The 21,032-nt window shown below is 40.1% G+C and overlaps 1 long non-coding RNA gene across 1 annotated transcript in view; it reads right to left on the bottom strand.

The window, feature by feature from the left end:
• The window catches only part of LOC147062619 (uncharacterized), a 62,279-nt gene that overhangs the window by 6,714 nt on the left and 34,533 nt on the right, over positions 1-21,032 (bottom strand). Inside the window, exon 2 of the long non-coding RNA XR_015067717.1 lies at positions 3,313-3,387. This is a non-coding gene — a long non-coding RNA (uncharacterized LOC147062619). The remainder of the gene's footprint in view (positions 1-3,312; positions 3,388-21,032) is intronic.

Raw genomic sequence — 21,032 nt, 5'->3', positions numbered from 1 at the left:
AGCAATAGAAATTTCTGGTAGCACACATTCCAGACCATAAATGAAGACTTTTTCATAGTTTTCATACTTAAATATTAATATAATAAAGCGGCAACCTCACCCTAATTACTCCTTGCATCAGACACCAGTTTGCCTGTGTGTCCTGACTGTTGGCCAGCCTACAATATACCCCCACCTCTCCCCGGTCAGCTGTGATGGTTATTCCCAGTCACCTAGGACCCCAAAGAGTGCAAGGGACATGGAAAATTTATATACATAAATCATTGATAAATGAGGTCTTATATTTGTTGTGTCTCCACCTCACCCCTTTACCTTTATATTGTCTTTCACCTTCAAATCAATTGCCGCTTTTTGCTGAGTATTACCGAGTAGTCAACAAGCAGCACAGTGCCCGAAGGTCCCCCACATGTATGCTTCATTCTGAAACAGCTTTCATAAGCGACATTGTACTTTTTCACAGTGTAATTAATGCATCTTTAAACCTCCAAGGATTCTTTGCAAATTTAGAGAATCCATTTATTTTAAAACATCTGAACACAAAACTGCCAGTACACTCACTGTACATGTCAAAGGTGGAACAGTGTAACTAGGTCTAGCTTGCCCTTCACTGACTGTGTAGGTGAGATGGAAATTGCTGCATCAGCTACATAAAATAATTGAACATGATAGCAGGTCAAAACTGTGAAACAAATTATGAAGTGAGGAGCAGAAACAGTGACATTTTATCAATGGCAATTTGCACATTCTGTTCCTCAAATCTTTGGCGTTATTTGGAAATCTAACCACAATGACAACCTATTTCACTTGAATTATGTCAAGTAACTTGACACGTATTTGCTGTTGATCCCTGATTGCTTTGCTTGTCATGGTGTTACACTTCAAATTAGTGTTTTAATTTCCTCCCATCTTTATGAGTGAACAAGTGCCATCGTCGCCCTTATGAATTCTTTATAAAGTCACACAACATCATGCATTCACAAATTCAGTCATCCATACATATTCTGCCAAAGAATAGCACCGTCATCAGTTTGAATAGCTGTAAAAGGAGAAGATTCTTTTGCTGCTACCCTTGCTTCCTCCATTTCCTTTTAACATGATATGGGTCACTGCAGTACAGCTACACTCAGCTGCCAACAAGCATATCATTTTCCATTAATATCACGCTCAATGGATGCAGTGGCATTATTGGTAGAAGGAGCAGACAGAGAGTAATGGAGCTAAAGTGATGGCTCTGTCAGAGCAAGTCTGGCAGTGTGTGCCAGAGTTCTAATAATGCACAGTCAGAATCAAAGGCTAAGAAAGATGCGGCTCTAAAATTGTATGTCATTTAACATTTAAGAAGTTTAACTCACCGACTGTAAGGTTAAATCAATTTTTTTGTAATATTTGAAACTTTGACCCAAAAATTAAACAATACATTTCAAATGACCCCTTCGATTGTAGGGGATATGTTCCAGACTACCGCCACAATAAGTGAAATCCGCAATACAGAGATACCCTATTTAAATATACCTTAACAAAAGCTCCGACAAACTTTTTTTTCCCCGCTCCCAAGCTACAGATGCTAACTCAAGAGACACTTTTTGGTCGCGAAATAACACAAGCTCATTTATGAAGCACTGAAGTTTCAATTAGACATAGGGCTAAGGAAGCAATCGTCATCCTCCCCTAATCCTTGCCCACTGTGAGAGGGGCAGAGCAGGTGTGGGAATACTTTTTGCATCCCATCTTGGCGCTTGTAGGCCAAAGTTGGAGTTTACCTGAGTGGTCAAGAAGGTACCCTCCCTCTGACTTACAGTGGGGATAGGTCGGGAGTTGCTGACTGTTGTTTGTGCCTGTGCACCAAACATCAGCTCAGAGTACCCATCTCTTTTGGAGTCAAGTTGAACTGGGGCAAACAATCAGGTCCAAAATTGTTCACATGGACAAAGGATGTCCAATAAAACAATGTGTGCACGCGTCATACAAGAATACAACTCTTGATTAACTAAGCAAGTGTATACAACCATCAAGCTTATGAACTGAGAACATTACTCGGTGAAGATCAAAAGTGGAAAAAAAGACCTCAGACCTTCTTCTCCTCAGTGCAACATGCGTCACCAAATATAGTACCTTGCAAAGGAGGTTCCAATTTTATTATAATTTGGATTAATTCGAGATTCAGATTAATGGAATATAGTTGATTGTGTAAACTGCGTCTTTGACCTTCCTGCATTGCCTTACTTTGGCTGTGACCACTTAGTCTGGTACCGCACCGGACAGAATCGGTTAAGCAAACCAGTAAAATATCACTTAAGTCAACAAGTTGCACTGGAAATAAAACAGCGGGTCAGTACCAGTGGTGGCTGCTCATCATTCAATGAGGGTATTTTTATTTCTGGCCTACACCATAAATGTGTATAGTTAATTCTCTATTCCATTCCTAGAAAATGATCTGTGACACTTGGAAAAGCCCATAACGTATTAACTGCCCATACTGTAATAACGACCCATAATACAATAAATTTGCCTTTTTATAAATGTAATAGGTCCAGAACGTAACAAATGACCAATAACCTATAACATAAGAACTTTTGGCCAGTAACGTAATATCTTACTGGCTGGTTATTATGTTATTGACCTGGCAACACACAGATGCTTAGCTTCATTCGGGGACCCTTTTCCTCATGCCATTAAAATGTCATGTTATATGTATATGAAAGAAAGAAAGAAGAATGTTGATGTAAAAAAATAAAGTTTCATTCAGTCATGGAAAATGTATGCATTTTCACAATTATCTAAAAAAAATAAACAGAAAAATCAAAATGATTTGATTTTGGCAAATGGTCTTGCACTTATATAGCACTTTTTTTACACCAAAGCGCTTTACAATGCCTCACATTCACCTATTCACACACATTCATACACCAATGGGAGGCTGCTCCCACTTAAGGCACCATGCAATTGCTCCAGACTGGGAGCAAATTGGAGTGTCTTGCTCAAGGACACTTTGACAGTCACCAGGGTTGAGGATCAATTCCATAACCTTTTAGTTGAAAGGCGAACACTCCACCACTGACCCACATCGTCCCCATTGATTTGAGTGATTTTACATGATTTCAGTGCATTGTAATGTTATGGGCTTGGTTAGGACATTTTTTTTTACTGATTTTCTTTGTTGACAAGGTTTCATTCCATAACCAAGGCTACCTGACTGGGGACTAATCAATTTCTCACTCTATAGTTTGGTCAAAAGTTGACAGCCATGGTTTATCATGTCTTTCACTTAACAGTGTCAGTGGACAGCCTTTTACAGTTTTTTTCAGTGTTCACCTGATATTTTGTCTTTCCCCTTTCTTCTTGTATCCTTCTATGCTCAGGGGGTAAACAAGAGCTGAGGCCCAGTGGCTAAAAGGAAAAAAAAACAAAACATTATATAAGCGCTTCATGCCATCGCTGTTGTGTATGTGGCTAATGGCTCTGAACCACAGGCTTGCTCTTCCCCAATCAGCCTTAATATGTTTCTGACAGTGGGTGGCATTGTTGGAAGGGCCTGAAGCCTGAAAAAGTGGCTTTATCAGTGAGTCCAGCAGCTTTGGACTTTTGTTGGCATATTATTTAGTAATTGTTTGAAAATGACAAGTGCACATTTTAAGTCAGAAAGAAAAAAAAAAAACGTTGTCATCAATTGTTTTTATTGGCTCTAGCACTTCTCTGTTAAAATGGAATAAAAGGTTTAATTTACTTTTAGCCCTCCGCAAAAAGATAAATATTAAATACATTTGGTAAGCTTTAACACTGCATTTGTTGCAACAAAGAATCAGTATCAGTAAAGTAACCAAGCCGAATTCCATGACCGGTGTGTATCATGATATATATTAAAGAATATATATGTTCATTTTAGCATGCGGGAAATTATGAATGAGAAAACATTCTGATCAGTACAGATAGATCCAGAGTACTGTATTTAGTATATGCCTTGCTATTGACTGGTGAATTCAGATGGGATAGGCTATCGCTCAGACACAAAATTAATGAAGATAAGTGGTTGAAAAATGGTTGAGTGGAATAACCAGGAATTGCTGGCTTGTCACAATGCAATTCAATTTCCTGTGAAAGCATACATGTTGTTTTAGCTCTCATCAATCTGTTGACTCTCAATGTACAAAGTTAGAGTTTGCCACTTTCTTGTTGCTGACACTCCACCTGTCACAAATGACAAAAACAAATGGCTCTTTGTGATCACTTTGATAGCAAAGCATTGAAATGAAGTATTTCCGTTCTAGTCTGTAAAAAGCATCAAATGAATCTGCGTCCATCATCGAACTAGACATATAATTTTCAAACATCGATTCACTTCTGTGTGACAGCTATTGTCTGTTAGTTGTGCTACTTTTGCTCTTATTCTCAAATATTTTGAGCGATCAAATGGAAAATACAACTGTCTGTAAGCATTAACAATAGTTCAAATATAGCTCTTCAAACATACTAATATGTGCATGAAAGAAAATAAACATTTTGGTTGCATTAACGTTGGAAAAATATTACTTTATCTGTGCAGAAAGTTAGGCACAAAGTACCGACTGACTTCAAATTAATCATGGGCTTCCCTTTGACATATCATGACAGGTGTACTCACACTTTGATACACTGCTATTTAAATAGAGCATCTGTCAGGTTAGATGAACATTAACTTGTTTGTCACTTGTTCTGTCTGTGAGAATATGTCACAGGCTAAAAGTTTAATTCTTCATACCCTTGAGAGTTCTCCTGTCAAATTTGCCCGGTTAACTTTTACTGCTGGAATGTCCCACGATATCTGCTGCCTGGAAGCAAATGTGCCCATGTAAACATCCTTCTATTACAGAAGGCAGTCTCTCTAATCGGGTGACCTTTTCTATTACAAAAGACAAAGTACATTAACGACCATTAAACCTTCACAAATGCTGCCAGTCTTTAAATAATCAATGAAGGTGTCATGGTTAAAGTGCGCAAGGCATCAAAGGGAAAATAAATTTTTGCAGCACAGAGATTGTTGCTCGTGTTCACATTAATATATGCATTTTATTGTTTCTTCAGGTTTTGTTTCTATAACATATTCTCAGTGCATTCACCCACTTACACACACGAGTGTATTACACATATTAAACGGAATGTTGTTATACAAAGACTCATATCGGTATGATATGCCCCAAAATACACTAGCAGAGTTCCTAGGGTAGCCCAGTCAGTCCCAGGACTTATGAAAAAAATAGAACAATAAAATAAATATGACAGACAGAAAGGTGATACTTATTCACTGTTTAACTTGGAAAAGATGGATGCAGTAAATGTGTAGATCCAGCAGATTGAAAAGAGGTTTGAATTTAAAATCATATTTACAACTTAACAAAAACAAGTGTTCAAGAATAACGTGTTCAGCATACAGGAATGAGGAGGGTTTGTTAATGTTTAAGATTATAACAGCTTGAGGGAAAGCTTTTCTAAGGTCCTCAATTTGTCAGTACTGCTCTGGATGCTCCATAATTTCTTGCCTGATCGGAGCGGATGGATTATTGATAATGCTGAGAGTCCTTTGTCTGCATCTGCTGCTGTTCCCTACAATCTTCTGAGCAGTCTTTAGATGAACATCCCTGCTGTTCTACACTATTATGTTGGTGTTTGCGCTCCAGATGGCCCTCAAGATACTTGCACCTCGTCTTGTACAAGGGGGTGAGAGACTGTCTGTTCTTCTTTAAGGTCATTACCATCCCCTTGGTCTTCACAGTCCACCAGATGTTCTACCTCCTCTGAAGTCATCATTGTTCTTGATATGTTCCACCACCCTGGTGTGGTTCACAAACTATTCACAATGTAAGAGCTTGGGAATTTTGGAATCCAGGTCAGTTTTGTGAACAGTAGTCTGTGTTTTCTTGTTCAAGAACCCAGTTCCCCATTGATGGCCTCAACTCAGGTAGTTGTTGAAAGAGCAACAGAGGAAGAGCAGGCAGAGTTTCTGCTTCTTTTCTCTTTGCCTTGAGTGCTGCTGAAGGCAGCATACCTAGCCTTCAGTAGTCTAACATCTGCATTCAGCCAGGACTGGTACTGGTAGGTAGTAATGTTCTTGGTGGTGACGTCACATTTTTAGATGAAGCTCGGGAAGCATTGTGTGGCAGCATATCTAGCCTTCAGTAGTCTCACATCTGGATCCAGCCAGGACTGGTACTGTATTGTATTTCTAACAGATCATTTTTTTTTCCCTTTGAGTAGCTGCTCATTTGAGCCATTTGAGTTTCACACGTTTCACTATTGACACTGGCATCGGCAAACGGTGAACTTGAGAACAGTTGAGAAGCAAATTTTCTCTGTCAATGGAGGGTAGAACAACATTCAAGACTTGTTTACTTTATTCATTGCAGCAATTAGCAGACGAAAAACAGCAAGCCAAAATACAGGATTCTGAAATTCCCGAGCAAAGAAAATTCCAGCCTATAAACATGCAAACTGCATGGGTGCGCAGGCCCCATCATCCAACAGAGCGAATCTCGCAAGAACATTTCATGAAATTTTATAAGTACAAGATCCCGCAAAATGGAACGTCACGTAAAATAAACCTCAGAAGCGAAACACTCTTCAATGGAAACATCTTTACCTTGCGTGATCTTTATCGAAATGTTAAGAAAATAGTTTTTTTGTATAAACTGGTATGGAAGGAAACCCAGCTACTGATCTATGTACATCTGCAACAATTCACTTTCACATAACTCAGAGGTAATGCATAAAAGGTTTTTACAGGGTTGAAAGGGGTGGAAGCAGCCACCCTTACCAAATGTTTTGCCACCCGTTTGGCAATTAATCTATCTATACTCAATTTAAAATGTTATTGTATATTGCTTATAATTTAAAGTTTTATCTTATATTGCTTATATTTTCTCCATAGTCCTCCAAAGTTTTCATAATTTCTCCCAATCTGACCTCTGCCACCCTTTCAAAAAAAATGCTTGCGTTCTACATGCCTCGACTAGAGCTCTGGATATCATAGCTCTGGATATAACATGACTGATCCCCCTTGAACATTTGTTTGCGCAGACATCTTGGTGGCATAGTCACAGCAGTATGCCAAGGATTTACAATGGAAAGTCATGAAAATACATAAACTTTCTGTCCAAGTGAGTTAATATCTCGCTTTGATGAAAAGGACACATAATTAGGTATATGTACACGCTAAACATGTGCTATATTAGAGATCCCAAACAAGCGGCAGGAGTGCTTTTTCCAACTACGGCTACAGTAGATGGGGAAAACTACAATGATGAGTTCTTGAAATCATACTGAGGCTTGCAAGATTAAAATTTTGGTTCCAGGCCGCAAGTACTTAAACTTACATGTCTTAATTTTTGAGACAAACAACGTGGTGCTTGCTGGAAGGCTAGCCGCAGGCTCTTGGCATTCAGTTCAGTTGGGTGAGCGAGGAGGGGATGCTGAGGTGGCAGTGGGCTCCATGACAGGCTCAATCATGCATCCTCTCAGCCTTGCTGTAGAGCGGGCACAGCGGATGGTATACTCTTGGTATCCCCGGTGTTTAAGCGCGAACTGTGGCCCGCCCGGAGGAGCCGCCTTAACGCCAATGCCAATGAGTGTAGCATGAGGAGAAGGCCACTCCCAGTGCTCATTTATTGTGTACCCAGCTCAGGAAGTCACCCCGAAGGCATACATGTTCGAATGGCAAAGTCACACGAATGGGATGGCCCATGCCTCACCATTTTGTGAAGAAAAACAAAAAGCTTGGGTAAAATAAACAGTACATAACAACCAATGTAAGTGCTCACAGTATTGTTTTGCACAGTACTTTTCCCCAATTTTCTTCATCTGATTTCACTGTCTTCTAAAGCAAAAAGATTGATACCGGACAAACACTTTGTATTTATTTTTGTATTTATAGATTATTTCATAGTATTCATAGTGCATGCATATATAGAGTATACAGTAGTTTTTGGCTTCATCCTCTACAGCTAAAAATGTTGGCAATCAATTTGGACAGCCATTTTTAAAGGTTAGGAATGCTGGTACAAGGTGCACATTTTAATCAAAATTGAAAGGCCATGTGTGTGTGTGTGTGGGGGGGGGGGACCCCCCTCCAAACTGAACCTCCTCTCACCAAGGTTTTGACTTTATGTTATACTACTATACACAGTGGCTATTCCACTTTACACCTGGTAAGGAACATTCAAGTCAACTGAATTGTTCATTGGATTGGGGGTTAATATTATCAAGGCAATGAGTTGGGTTGAAAAACTACATTTAAAAAGACACAACTGGCATTTGTTCCACACAGTCAGAACCCTGCAGCACTGCCTCAACTTAATACTATTGATAACACCTTAAATTACCTCAGTTTCTCATTTAGTATTTTGGACCTCACAAGGCAGGCAGCAAACTGTGACATGCAGAGTGAACGCAGGTAGCAGCTATTCCACTTGCCATCAAGGCTACTGATTTTGATGTGAGCAAGGGGATGAAAGTGAAGTGCAACACTTTGCTCCGGGAAACATGGCCAGTAGGTCATTATGGTGAAATATCTCTTTCATACCTCATATCTCCTTTTGCCTGTCACTTACACAAACTCTGTGGCACAGTGTTTGACAAATTTAAAATAAACTTGAGCTGTGACTCTATATAGGTAGGGTCTGTCCTCGAGTATGGGCTAAATACTAGTCAAAAGCTAAACATCCATCCATTTTCTATAATGTTAATTCTCATTAGGGTTGTGGGTGATATGGAGTCTTTCCTAATTGTCTGTGTGAGTGGCAGAATACACCTTTCATTTCGCTTTTGTGAAGTAATATGAGAAATTGTTGTGTGGGGTAAATATTAACATCAAGTTAATGACTTAAGTTAAATTAAAAACTAATTGTTTAATCAAAACATAGCATGAACAAATCAGTGATGGTATTAACGCAGTAATCTACAAATATATGCTTATATCATCATATGAATATTGCTGAAAATAATATTAATGAAGTTGCTGTTTCTTCCATATTTATCCTGTCTTGTGTAATGTGGCAGCTGAGGTATTAGCACAGTCATGGACCCCTGAATAATTCATGATTTAGAAGCACATATCCATTAAATGGCGGTTGCCATTACTTGACACTAATAAATGTACATTATGATTGGGCTCGATGGAAAGAATCACAATACAAACACACGCACGCACGCACGCACGGACACGCACACACACACACACACACACACACACACACACACACACACACACACACACACACATATACACGCACACACACGCAGGCTGTGACTGATTCAAGTGCTGATGGTGATGTAAAGTGCCTGTTTAATGTCATCGGCGGCCTAATTGCTTTTAGGAAATGATCATTATCCTTGGTAAATTAGACCAGAGAGTATATTTCATAGATGCCCCAATTGAGACAACTTCGTCATATTTTATGAAATGCTTTGCCACCAATGGTAAATATGGAAAATGTCTTCGTATGACGTGGCAAATGGACTGGAACATGAATTCATACCCGGATAGTATTCCAGCTCTAGGGCAGTGTTTGTCAACCTTTTTTCATTCACGGCACACCTTTTCATTGGAAAAAATCTCGCGGCACACCAACAAAAATCTGTTAAGACGTAGCCATTCTTATCAAAGTGTCTTGAATAGGAATCAACTCAAAAACATATTTTATCATCTTTTATATTTCTTCTTTCAAATAAAAAGTGCACTTAAAGTGCAATAATATTTTGGAAAGATTTCACTGTTATAATATGAAAAGTTGCATGTACAAAATGTCAATCTCAGTATATTTTACTCACTTAGTGTGACACCTGTGCATGTTTGGATGAACACAGAGCTGATATCCTGGTTAATTCGTTTCCCAAAAATATTTTTAGACCAATTAGGTGAAATCGGATAATTTTCCACGGCACACCTGACGATCACTCACGGCACACTAGTGTGCCGCGTGGTTGACATACACTGCTCTAGGAATCATTTGTTAATTAGTGGCGACAAATGTACAATGTTACCTCCTTTGAAAGAGAGGTGGGTTGCATTATTGAGCATTGGTATTAGTATCTTTGTTTACTATGTTGCTCCTTCTGTATCCAAAGTTCCCACCTTTCGAATGGCAAATGTGTTTGTAATTGTATTAATTTGTGCACAGAAAGCTTCTGGGGTTTTTCTAGTGGACAATTGTTTCCTTCTAAGGAGAGAGAACATGGAAGCGTGCCACTTTACCATGCATACCAATGGTCCTGAATCGATGCCATCTTTTAATTGAAGATAGATGGAGCACTTTATATGCCGCCATATCTGCCGCACCTTTAGCCCTATTCCTGGCTGGTGCCATGATTGCAGATAATACATGCTCTGCTTGAAATGTGTTTGTTTGATGCTCAGGGATTTTACTGTGAGACTTCAAGACCATGAGAAGCACTCGCCTACATCATTAGTCAAAGACAGAATATTTAATCATCCCTCTGCTCTGGTATTGATTTACCATTACTTGACAACTATTTAAAGGAAAACCTTAGATAGAATCCTGCACTCAAGCTGCACCACCAATTGACGACCTTGGACTTGTTTAGTGGTATCAGAACACTGCATCACGTACTGCAGATATCTTGCCTCAGAGCTTTGCAAGGACTAATAAATCACTTTGAAATGCCCAGAAGGCACTCTTGATTATGCACAGGAGACAACATAAGGGATTCATGGGAGAACATAAAGTGGTGAGACAAGGATGACAGCACCCAGTTCCACCACAACTATATGCTAACTTTTGTAAAATGTAGTACATATGAAATTAAAGGTCAGATTCTGAAAACCAAAGGGTATGATATTTTTTTTATTCTCATTGTTATTATGTTTTGTAATACATACAGGTCACTTTCTGCATATTGTAAATGATAGTTTAATTAAAAACTAGGTTTTAATTTTTGTAATTTCTGTTGTAAATCAGTTCTCCCCCACCAGTGTCAACGTCACACAGTAGCAACACAGTGCACTCCCCCTCTCATTTGTTGCGCAACATGCCAATCAAATTAAAAACATACAAATTGGTCCAGCATAAAACTAATAAAGTCTGACATTTTCAGGAATTTATATATTATTAACATCAAAGTGTTAGTCTCTGAGACTCATCTAGATCAAATCCATCTCTGTGGTCCTGTTTTCACAATGACAATTAGCACAAATATATTGTTCACTATGAGAGCCTTGTGACACATTTTTACTCCTTTCAAAGTCATCAGCAGGCCGGGTGCCTAAAAGTTCAGACCATGTAATAATCATGCATTCTCTAAGAAAACTTTTAACTATTTCCCTTGCTCTAATTGTGCCCCTTGAAAGATTTATTTTTTCACTATGATGAGATAAATCCAAGCAGCCTGCAGAATATGAATGTGGCTGTGCTTTTGTTCTGTCATTTTTAATGTGAGACTCCCCTGAGAGCGACATGGTGTCCTCTTTGTGGCGGGTATAGGAAGTACTCCCCCCATTCCCACTTCAAAGGGTAAGAAAAATAATTTATCGAGAAAGTCAGCGAGCAGAATGTGAGGGGATGTACCTGCAAATAGCCTTGGCAAGCAGCCTTTTTGGCTTGTTTCTTAACATTTATTTATTTTGACTTCAAGGAAATCATCCAAGTGTGGCTGCAAGAATTGTAATTAAATTTAATGCTGCGTCTGTACCACTGCGGTGGGGGATACTTTAATCTAACTAAAGGGTTCTTTTCTTTTCAAACAACTCTCATCCTAAACGCCCTGGAGCGCTACACACAACATCCTGTTGTGATGATGACCACCATCTCTGCTGCAATAAATTGTCATTTAATCTTTGATGTTATTTACTAGTCAATGTGGAATAATGTTCTCAAATGCTGCACTTTTCTGCTATGTAAAGCCTTCTTACCAAATTACCAAATTCTTTACCAAATAGGGTAGTGATCATGTAGGGATTTCTTATCTTATTAGCATAAGCAGTCATAAAGATTAAACTCCTTACCATTCGCTGTCTCTGTGGTTGCACAATGTAGTGATGTTCCAACTTTTTATCAAATTAGTCAATGTTCAGCTATACATATGTATAAAAGATCATTTCAAACCCTGGTTATACATTTGGTCTTCTATGGATTTGTGTCACATAAGTGCATATTGATACCCCTTGTGAGAACTAGGATTCAAAGTATTTTTTTTCATAATTACGCAAAACATTTCACTGACTTTGAAAACACTTGATAACAGCATTCACCCAGTATGTCCTTTAAAAGGAATATTTCCGCTAATCTTGCAAGTTAATTGTTATTCATGTCCCATTGCAGGCAGCACATTTGTTCAGATCTGCTTTGGTTGGCACTGTAACAATGGCGTAAGTGGCCTCAAGTGCTTTTTAGTTTCAGTGCCCTTGAGCAAAGATTGAATTAGCTCTGAACATTACATTGGTGAGTGAAAAGGAGCTGATACATCGACAAAGTAACTGTGGGCCTTGAGAAAGTGGAGTCTGGATTTAGCAAGTATGACAGACATATTTACATGAAAAAGTGGTGTCTGGATTCAGCAAGTATGACAGACATATTTTGATGACAAACGAGTGTGGGTAGGAATACAACTCAAGTAGTGGTATTGACTATAATTGATATGTAATGTACCTGGAATGCGTACTCAGAGCCTTCTAGGCCTTCAGCACTGACCTTCATTCACAACGGACATCAAATTGTAACAATTCATGACCAAATGTCCATTATCTATATTTCATAGCATCTGTCTTGGGCACGACTCTTCCAGTTGTTTTATGTCTTTTCTGTCTGTCCAATCAGATATCAGCTTCTGTACAGTGCCATGTAAATGTATATTTACCAAGATCTTTGGATTACATAGTGCTGTTTTCCACCACACACGCACACACACACACACACACACACACACACACACACACACACACACACACACACACACACATACACACACACACACTACACCCTATTACTGCCAAAAACATCTTGCTTGCTAGGGCTATATTAGTTGTTAACTAGTTACCTGGTGGAAGGGAATACCTTAAAGTGTGTCCACAATTGGTTGAATAAAAATATATATTATTCCTTAGGGGAGGACTATACCAAAACACCCAAAAATACCAGAATAATGCCGAAACCCTTGTGTTAGAACAACCCATATTATATTAGGAAGTTGTGGTTGGAGCTAAAAACACCAGTTTAGCCAAATATTTGTTTAACTCCTTGGTTGATAGTGTTTTGAATCATAGTGGAAAAAATACAGCAAATTTTACGTGCAACGTCTGGCGCTTTGGACTTTGAGCCGATTGAGCACTCAAAATTGCCCATAGGTGTGAGTACGAGTGCAGATGGTTGTTCGTCTCTGTGTGCCCTGCGATTGGCTGGCAACCGGTTCAGGGTGTCCCCCGCCTACTGCCCAATGACCGCTGGGATAGGCTCCAGCACGCACGGAGGAACAGTGCTTATAGTCTAGGTGTATTTACTCCGTTTTAATCACAATCCGGTTGAACTCCTTTGTATTCCCGTCAGATGCTATCTGACTATGTTGTACGGTGATCCCTCGTTTATCGCTATTGAATGATTCCCAGACGATAGGTGAACTTGCCTCTACACATAGTTTTGGCTCTGGTACAAGCCCTCTCGAGAGGGACTGGACTCTCTTCCACTCTGGAGTTGCCCACGGTGAGAGGCGTCGAGCAGGTGTGGGCATACTTATTGCCCCCCGGCTGGGCGCCTGTACATTGGGGTTCACCCCGGTGAACGAGAGGGTAGCCTCTCTCCGCCTTCGGGTGGGGGGGACGGGTCTTGACTGTTGTTTGTGTCTATGCACCAAACGGCAGCTTAGAGTACACACCCTTCTTGAAGTCCCTGGAGGAAGTGCTGGAGAGCGCTTCTTCTAGGGTCTCCATCGTTCTACTGGGTGACTTCAATGCTCACGTGGGCAATGACAGTGAGACCTGGAAGGGCGTGATTGGGAGGAACGGCCCCCCCGATCTGAACCCGAGCGGTGTTCTATTGTTGGACTTCTGTGGTCGACAGAGATTTTCTATAATGAATACCAGGTTCAAACATAAGGGTGTCCATGTGTGCACTTGGCACGTATGTCAGCCATTCTGCTATACCGCCTAATTCCGGTTTGCTTGATCTGCTATGTCGCACGATGCCTGTTTCCTCATTTGCTGTGTATGCAGAGGCGGTCCTGGGTACTTTTGCACCCTGGGCAAACCATCCGACGTGGTCGCCCATATTGCCCATAGCAAAAACCGGCCCTGTGTGTATGTCACGTGCCGTGCCACCTGTCATCAGCCCTTACCACTCTGTCACAGTCCATCAGTCACCCTGGATACCATGATGTCATTCATTCACAGCCACCCCCCTTCTATTGAGTTAATTACCCACACCTATTCCTGCTCATCAACCAGTTCCTATTTAAACACCACACATCAGTCACTCCCTTGTCAGTTCGTCTCAGTATGCTACCCGTCCGTGTTCGTGTGCTGTGCTTTGTTGCTCTTGTTGCCAACTTGTTTTCGTGTACTGACCGACCAAGCCCGAACGCAGCCAGCCCTGACCAAATGCCTGTCCAACGATCAAGCCTGAACGCCCCAGCACTGACTGAGCTCCCGATCATTGACCACAACTTCATCTTGCCCATTGAGCTCCATGCCCAATCCCCTCATTCCCCCAAAAAACAGTGTGTCGCATTTGGACGTCCTGTCCACATGTTTTTCTGGCAGTTTAGCGAAAGCCTGTTTTATGATCTGCTCTGGACTCTGTTTTGCTCAACCTTCTGCCTTTCACTGAACACGAACTTGCTATGCCCTTCTGCTTTGATGACTCACAACACTTGCTCACTGACCGGCTCGTCAGCCTGCCTCGTCATACTGCTCTGCCGGCATTCTAGCCTGAGATAAAGCATGGTTAGAACTGCTCTTACAGCTTCAAGCCAATAACCAGCAAGGATACAGATCAACATGCTCCCATTGGTGAAGTCACATATGCAGACAAATCCCCACGCTTCAAGTGATACCGCAAAAAGCTGTGATGCACCGCAATTATCCACAATATTTAATACTTTTAAAAACCAGCAATGCACTGAGGCCACAAAAGACAAACTGTGAAATAGCGAGAGATGACTGTACCCTGCATCTGTCAGCCAGACAACCACTAAAAGAAAGCTGCACAGTTTCTGTCTAGATCAGTGTTTTTCTATTTTTCAAATACAACTTTTTCTTTGTTGTCCTCAACTTTAATAAAAGTGGATTGCAATGTGACAATAGAAAAATGAGAGACCCTGGGTGAAATCCCATAAATTCAGTCACATCACTCCAATCTTGCGTTCTTGCATTGCCTCCTTGTTAATTTTAGGACCCAGTACACAATTTTAAGGCACTTACAGATTCCTCAGTGGATAGTCTTCTCTGTACTTGGTGGAGCTAGTGTCATTTGGTTGTCTCATTAGGCCACTCCGGTTTTCTGACAGCCTTTTACTTAGCTACTGTCAATCAAACAAGATTAAAAGTCAAAAGGCAATAGCACCTTGCAGAATTTCACCACAATTGTGTTACAATTGCAGGTAAGCTAAGAAAAGACTGTTTTTATTTTCAACAACTCAAAAAAAATTAAGATTGTTGATTGTTTAATCATTGCTTTTACTTTTTTCCATATGTGACTCTTTTTAAATTTGTGCATGTGCGTACGTGTGTGTTTTCTGTCAATTGGTCTTTTTTTTTTGCTCCCTTTGTCTCCCCTCGGCACCATAGGGAGGAGTTGTGCACAGAGGCACACACCTGGGAGCTATTGTTTTCTGCTCTCAGTTTTTAGGTTATTTACACTGCAGATCAATTGTAATGTATCAGATTTTTTTTCAAGCAATATGAACTGTAACATTCTAATGTTTTCCACACTCAAACCAGGTCTTTATGATATGTGGATATAAATTTGGATATGTGTCCGATGCATCTGCAATATGAATGCTCAGTTCTGATCCAATCCATTCACCATCAAAAGCCAAATATGAAGACACGGGTGGCAAAGAGTACTTGGGAGACAACTCACACACAATCGTCTGTGAGCCTGCAAAACTGTGAAACGTTATAGTGGATTTAATATTAATCCCATTTGGAAAAACAATCTTAAAGTGGACATTATTCCACAAAGACGTTTCATTTGTTATGCTCGGCAGTGATGTGATTGCATCTTTAGTAGACATTTCTATGAAAGAAGGAAATCGAGGAGCATCGTCTCATTTTCCTCAAATATTTCTACCTATTCCTGTCTCATTCCTATTTCAATCTGAGATGAGCCCCATGACCCCTCTACTTCCATAAAAGATTGAGGTCGTTTGGTGTGTATGCGTGTCACTTCTTGGACACATACCGTTTACATCAAAAGTCAGAAGTTTCACTTGCAAGTTGGATTTTCTTGGCTGTTATTTGCACTCTTCGTTTTTTTTCTTAAATTCCTACTTCCTCCTGATAATCCTTCCTGCTCTAATCCTTCCTTGTTTAGCCACTATTTTAACTTTGTTATTCTTTCTACTTAACAGGCATGTCTTTTGTGTATTAGTCTTCTCGTTGTTATTTGTAAATGACTAATTCTCCCTACTTGTTTTTAGTGCTTTATCAGTTGTTGTTTTTTTGTCTATCTTTTCCTACTTGTTAGTCGCATATTATGTTGACATTTTACTTAATTTGTACTTTTTGTGCAAACATATCAAACCTACTCATCAATAGCACCTCATTGTTTGAGCTTTGTTTGAATAAAGACTAAGAAATACTCACAAGCCTGCTTTAGGGAAGGAAGAACCAGTCTCAGATGTTTACAATTCTGTATTCTAACCATGTAAAGCACTGTCAAATGGATCATGTGCCAAAGACCGAGGAGCTTAGGATAATTCCCATGCTCAAACCAGAGTGGCTTCTTTTGCCGGCTATGAATGGCATTCATTCTTGTGTTTTACCTTTTGGTTTTTCCTTTTGTCTGGGTGCCAGTGCCTTGGATGAGTCCTGCCACAGAAGGCTTCAAAGGAACGGCATAAACAGTTTAAGCCTCCTCACAGTAAAATACCTCCTTTTAATATCCCAAATAATGCCACACTGCTGGGCTTTACCTTGTTTATGCCACAAATGAAGAAGCTTGCCTCAGGCTTTTGATTTACTGCAAAATATGCAATCTTCTCTTAATGACAAAATGGACTAGTTGACAATTTTTTTTCTTGATATTCCAGCTAATGTCTCCTGCTTGCTTTCAGTTTTGTTGCCAACCTAGTGTTATTTTCAATTTACTGCATCCAAGAGGCTGATTTCATTATCAAAAATTGCCTCAAGTGGACATTTTGTCACGTCTCCGTTCCCCGGTTGAGCCGATCGCCCCGTGGATGGGCATTTCAGCCGCACTCTCACCTGCTAGGAGATGAGTTGTGTAAAGTACATTTCAAAACAACTGCAAGAAGACTTCTACTTGTCGATACTGTAAAGTTGTTTGCTCTGGCGTGTGCACTTAGGCCGCCTTCTACTTCGGATCATGCATGTTTTCTACATCTACATACACACATCCGCGTAAAATCAGTCTCTCTGTGCCTTGATCAAGTCCAACAAAACCACTTTACACCACCTGTGCCACACCAACATGTGCTTTTAGCTGCTCTACCATCTACTCTACTTTGTACCACTAAACTAAAAACATACATAAAACAACAAACTTGAGCAAGCATGGATATTGAAAAAAAGAAAAGTTAATTATTAAGGGAGTAACAAGTAATTGATTGAAATTGTTTTTGGAGGAGAGACACACCTATTAAATATACATTAATATGAAAAAAATATATGTATATAAATTGCAGCCATTGAGGGGGCCCAGCTTCCACACTTAGGCTAATGCGTGGATTGCTGGCTAGACATGTCCATTCTTCTACTTTCTAGTATTGACTATAATTCATGTAATATAACTACCATACAGATATATATTTCAGATTGCACCACATCTACCTATCTGTGATATCTGTTTGGCCGAAAAACCAATGTAGGTGGGGAAATGGGCTCTTATAATACATATATTCCTTTAAAAATCTACTATCAATAAATCTAAGAAAGTTTTGAGTTAAAACATTTTTAGAGATGCTGATGCCACTTAATGTATTAGTGTATGTGCCTTTGTGTTTGAGCCCACAGAATGTCCTTCACCTTGGCTCTGCATGTCAACAAAAAACAAAACAGCAGCAGAAAACAATTTCCTGTATTTTCTGGGATTGGTATGAACAATGTGACTGCTGTGAACATTTTTACTGCCCAATAGATTATTTCAAGCTTCCTCTGTGCTCTCAGGGAATTCACTGAGTTATAAATTACAAGTTATTTCAGCTTTTGTTTATTCCAGCAAGGACCTCCACCTCCTCCTGTCAATGCAGGACTCGTTCCTGTGGCTTGTCCGACATGAAGGTTTCTGATCTGTTATTCTTTTCTATCCACTGCTGTCCAATAAAGTCCTCAGCCAGGATTTATAACATTATAACTGAACATTTCACACTGAAAAACACTCGCTGTTGATGCAAATCACTGTAGATTGAGTTTGATGTCTGGACTAAAGCTTTATCAATAGATTAAGCCAGCCTGGCTGATTAAATACAGCACATGATGACAACTCCCCTTAGGGGAGAACAGAGTGGTCCATGTAAACGATTGCTTTTACTGATTTCCTCCAGCTTTGAAGTGTTGTAACTTATCAAAATGCGTTTGTGGTAGAAAATTACTAGGTTTGCACTGAATTCAGATATGCTTTATGAAGCAATTTTACCCACCATCTAAACCAGGGGTCACCAAGTCCAGTCCTCAACGGCACCAATCCAGCCTGTTTTAGATGCATCGCCACTGCGACACGCCTGATTCACGTCATCAGGATCGTTATCAGGCATAATAAAGCTTGCTGATAAGCTGATCATTTGAATTGGGTGTTTTGTAGTAGAATACACCTCAAACAGGCTGGGTAGGAGCCCTTGAAGACCGGATTTGGTGAACCCTGATCCAAACCATGTTTTTTTTCCATCTAAAAATGATTAATTGTTTTAAATACAATGTTTGCTGTGATTCGTTCACCTTGCGAATAGCAAGTGTCACATGTTCACTCTGGTCGGCTCCTCGAACGGTTCAGTCTCTCTGCTCCTGCTCCTCCCGTCCCGTCTTGAAGGAATCGCCTCGAATCGCCCGCACCTGCGGCTCCTTACCACACCTCTAGGATATAAACTCCACATTCCCGTCACTCTTTGTCAGGTCGTTCCTGTTTGCTCCCTGCTTGAACTCTGTTCTACTTGTCGGCCGATTCCTGTTGCCAACCATGCGCATTCATCTGACCCAGTAATCCTAAAATCCGTCTGCCCTGATCTCTTGCCTATTCTCGACCACAATTCTGCCTCACGTCCTGCCTATTGGTTTGCCTGATCTTTGACTTGCTCTGGCAGGTTTGATCATTCACTCATCCCCGACTACGAGATTGCCTTGTCCCTTGTTCACAGTGATGCACAAACACCCAGCGTAAAGCGTAATGGTCAATTAATTTTTAAAAGCCAAGATCTGTTACTTTCATATCACTTGGTGGTTTCATGACATCTTTTTTGCTCTCTCTTGTTTGCAGCAAACCACCACATCATATGCTCATGGTCATCGAGTCTCAACTATGCATATCATTCACTTTCTTGTCACCCACCCTCTTGCCATCCTTTTGTGCTATTGTTATCATGATCATTATTATTATTATTATTGTATTTGAATTTATTTTTTTCTCCGAGCCAACATGTTTGCTTTGCTGCTAGTAATACAAGTAGACTGATACCATGTAGTGAGCTTTTGTTTTGCCAGGAATTTCCATTATTGTTCAGGTGTTTTGCTTGCTTTGTCGGTTCCTTTTGTACGACCCGCCAGTTAAGGGATGAGTACCACACACGTTACTTTCTGAGTTTCTTTTGACAGTACATTTACAAGGATAGAGGTGTTCAGTTTCTTTGTCTGCAGCAATGGCCGAGGATGACAAATAGCAGTGTAGTAAACTCTTAAGTCTCTTGGCCGCCCACGACAAAGAAGAACCTTTTTTGCTCTCATTTCAGTTAATTATGTGGTTGCCGTAGAAGAGTATAAACAGAAATTACAAAATGAATTTATGGAATCATGACACACACAACCCTGACTGCAATGCAATAAAAAATAATAAAAAACGCCACATTTAAGAATGAGTGACAGAGGATGAAAGTAAAGGCAACTAGAGGGAGGAGAGACAACAGCTGCCATGATCCGCAACAGTAAGGCTTATCAATTACAGCAACTATTTTGACAGCTGTATTATTTTCTTTCCTTATAGAAGGATTTAATGTAATCTGACATTTGTAACATACAATAAAATAATCTTCGCAGGTAAGACATCAACTTTCATTCCCATCAAATTATCAAGGTTGTTTTTCCTTAATGTGAGTCATTTTATTTGTAGAGTAAGGCCTGACTCATAGTCAAAATATGTAATCATTGTTTGTTTACAACTACCTGAATTGGAATGGTTCAATGATTTTACTTTTGTCAGACAATAAAGAAAGACAACTCAACCGGCACTTTATATCAAGACTATCATTACTGTTTTTAGATTATAGATGTTGATTTAACTTGTTTTAGTTTCTTTTTAAATATATTAATGTTGACTTGTCTTATTGTCTGAAACAAGTTAATCCCTTTCTATACTATGAAGTTCAGAACAACTTTTCTATATAGTTCCCTTTGAACGCCTTAAGGTCATTGGCATCCGTCCGTCCGTCCGTCCATCCATCCCACACACACAACTATCTGTCCGTCCAAATGGCTGTCCGTCCGTCCACCCTCGCACCCATTTTCTCCTGCTTATATGGGGTCAGGTCACGGGAGCAGCAGCTTCACCAGGGATGCCCAGACTTCCCTCTCCCCAGCCACTTTGTGCAGCCCATTCCGGGGGATCCCAGGCGTTCCCAGGACAGCTTGGAGATATAGTCTCTCCAGCGTGTCCTGGGTTGTCGCCAGGTCGCCT

The sequence above is a fragment of the Syngnathus leptorhynchus genome, chromosome 1, assembly GCF_054491065.1.
Source record: "Syngnathus leptorhynchus isolate UIUO chromosome 1, UIUO_Slep, whole genome shotgun sequence".
Lineage (NCBI taxonomy): Eukaryota > Metazoa > Chordata > Actinopteri > Syngnathiformes > Syngnathidae > Syngnathus > Syngnathus leptorhynchus.
This window is presented reverse-complemented; position numbering and strand designations above follow the sequence as displayed.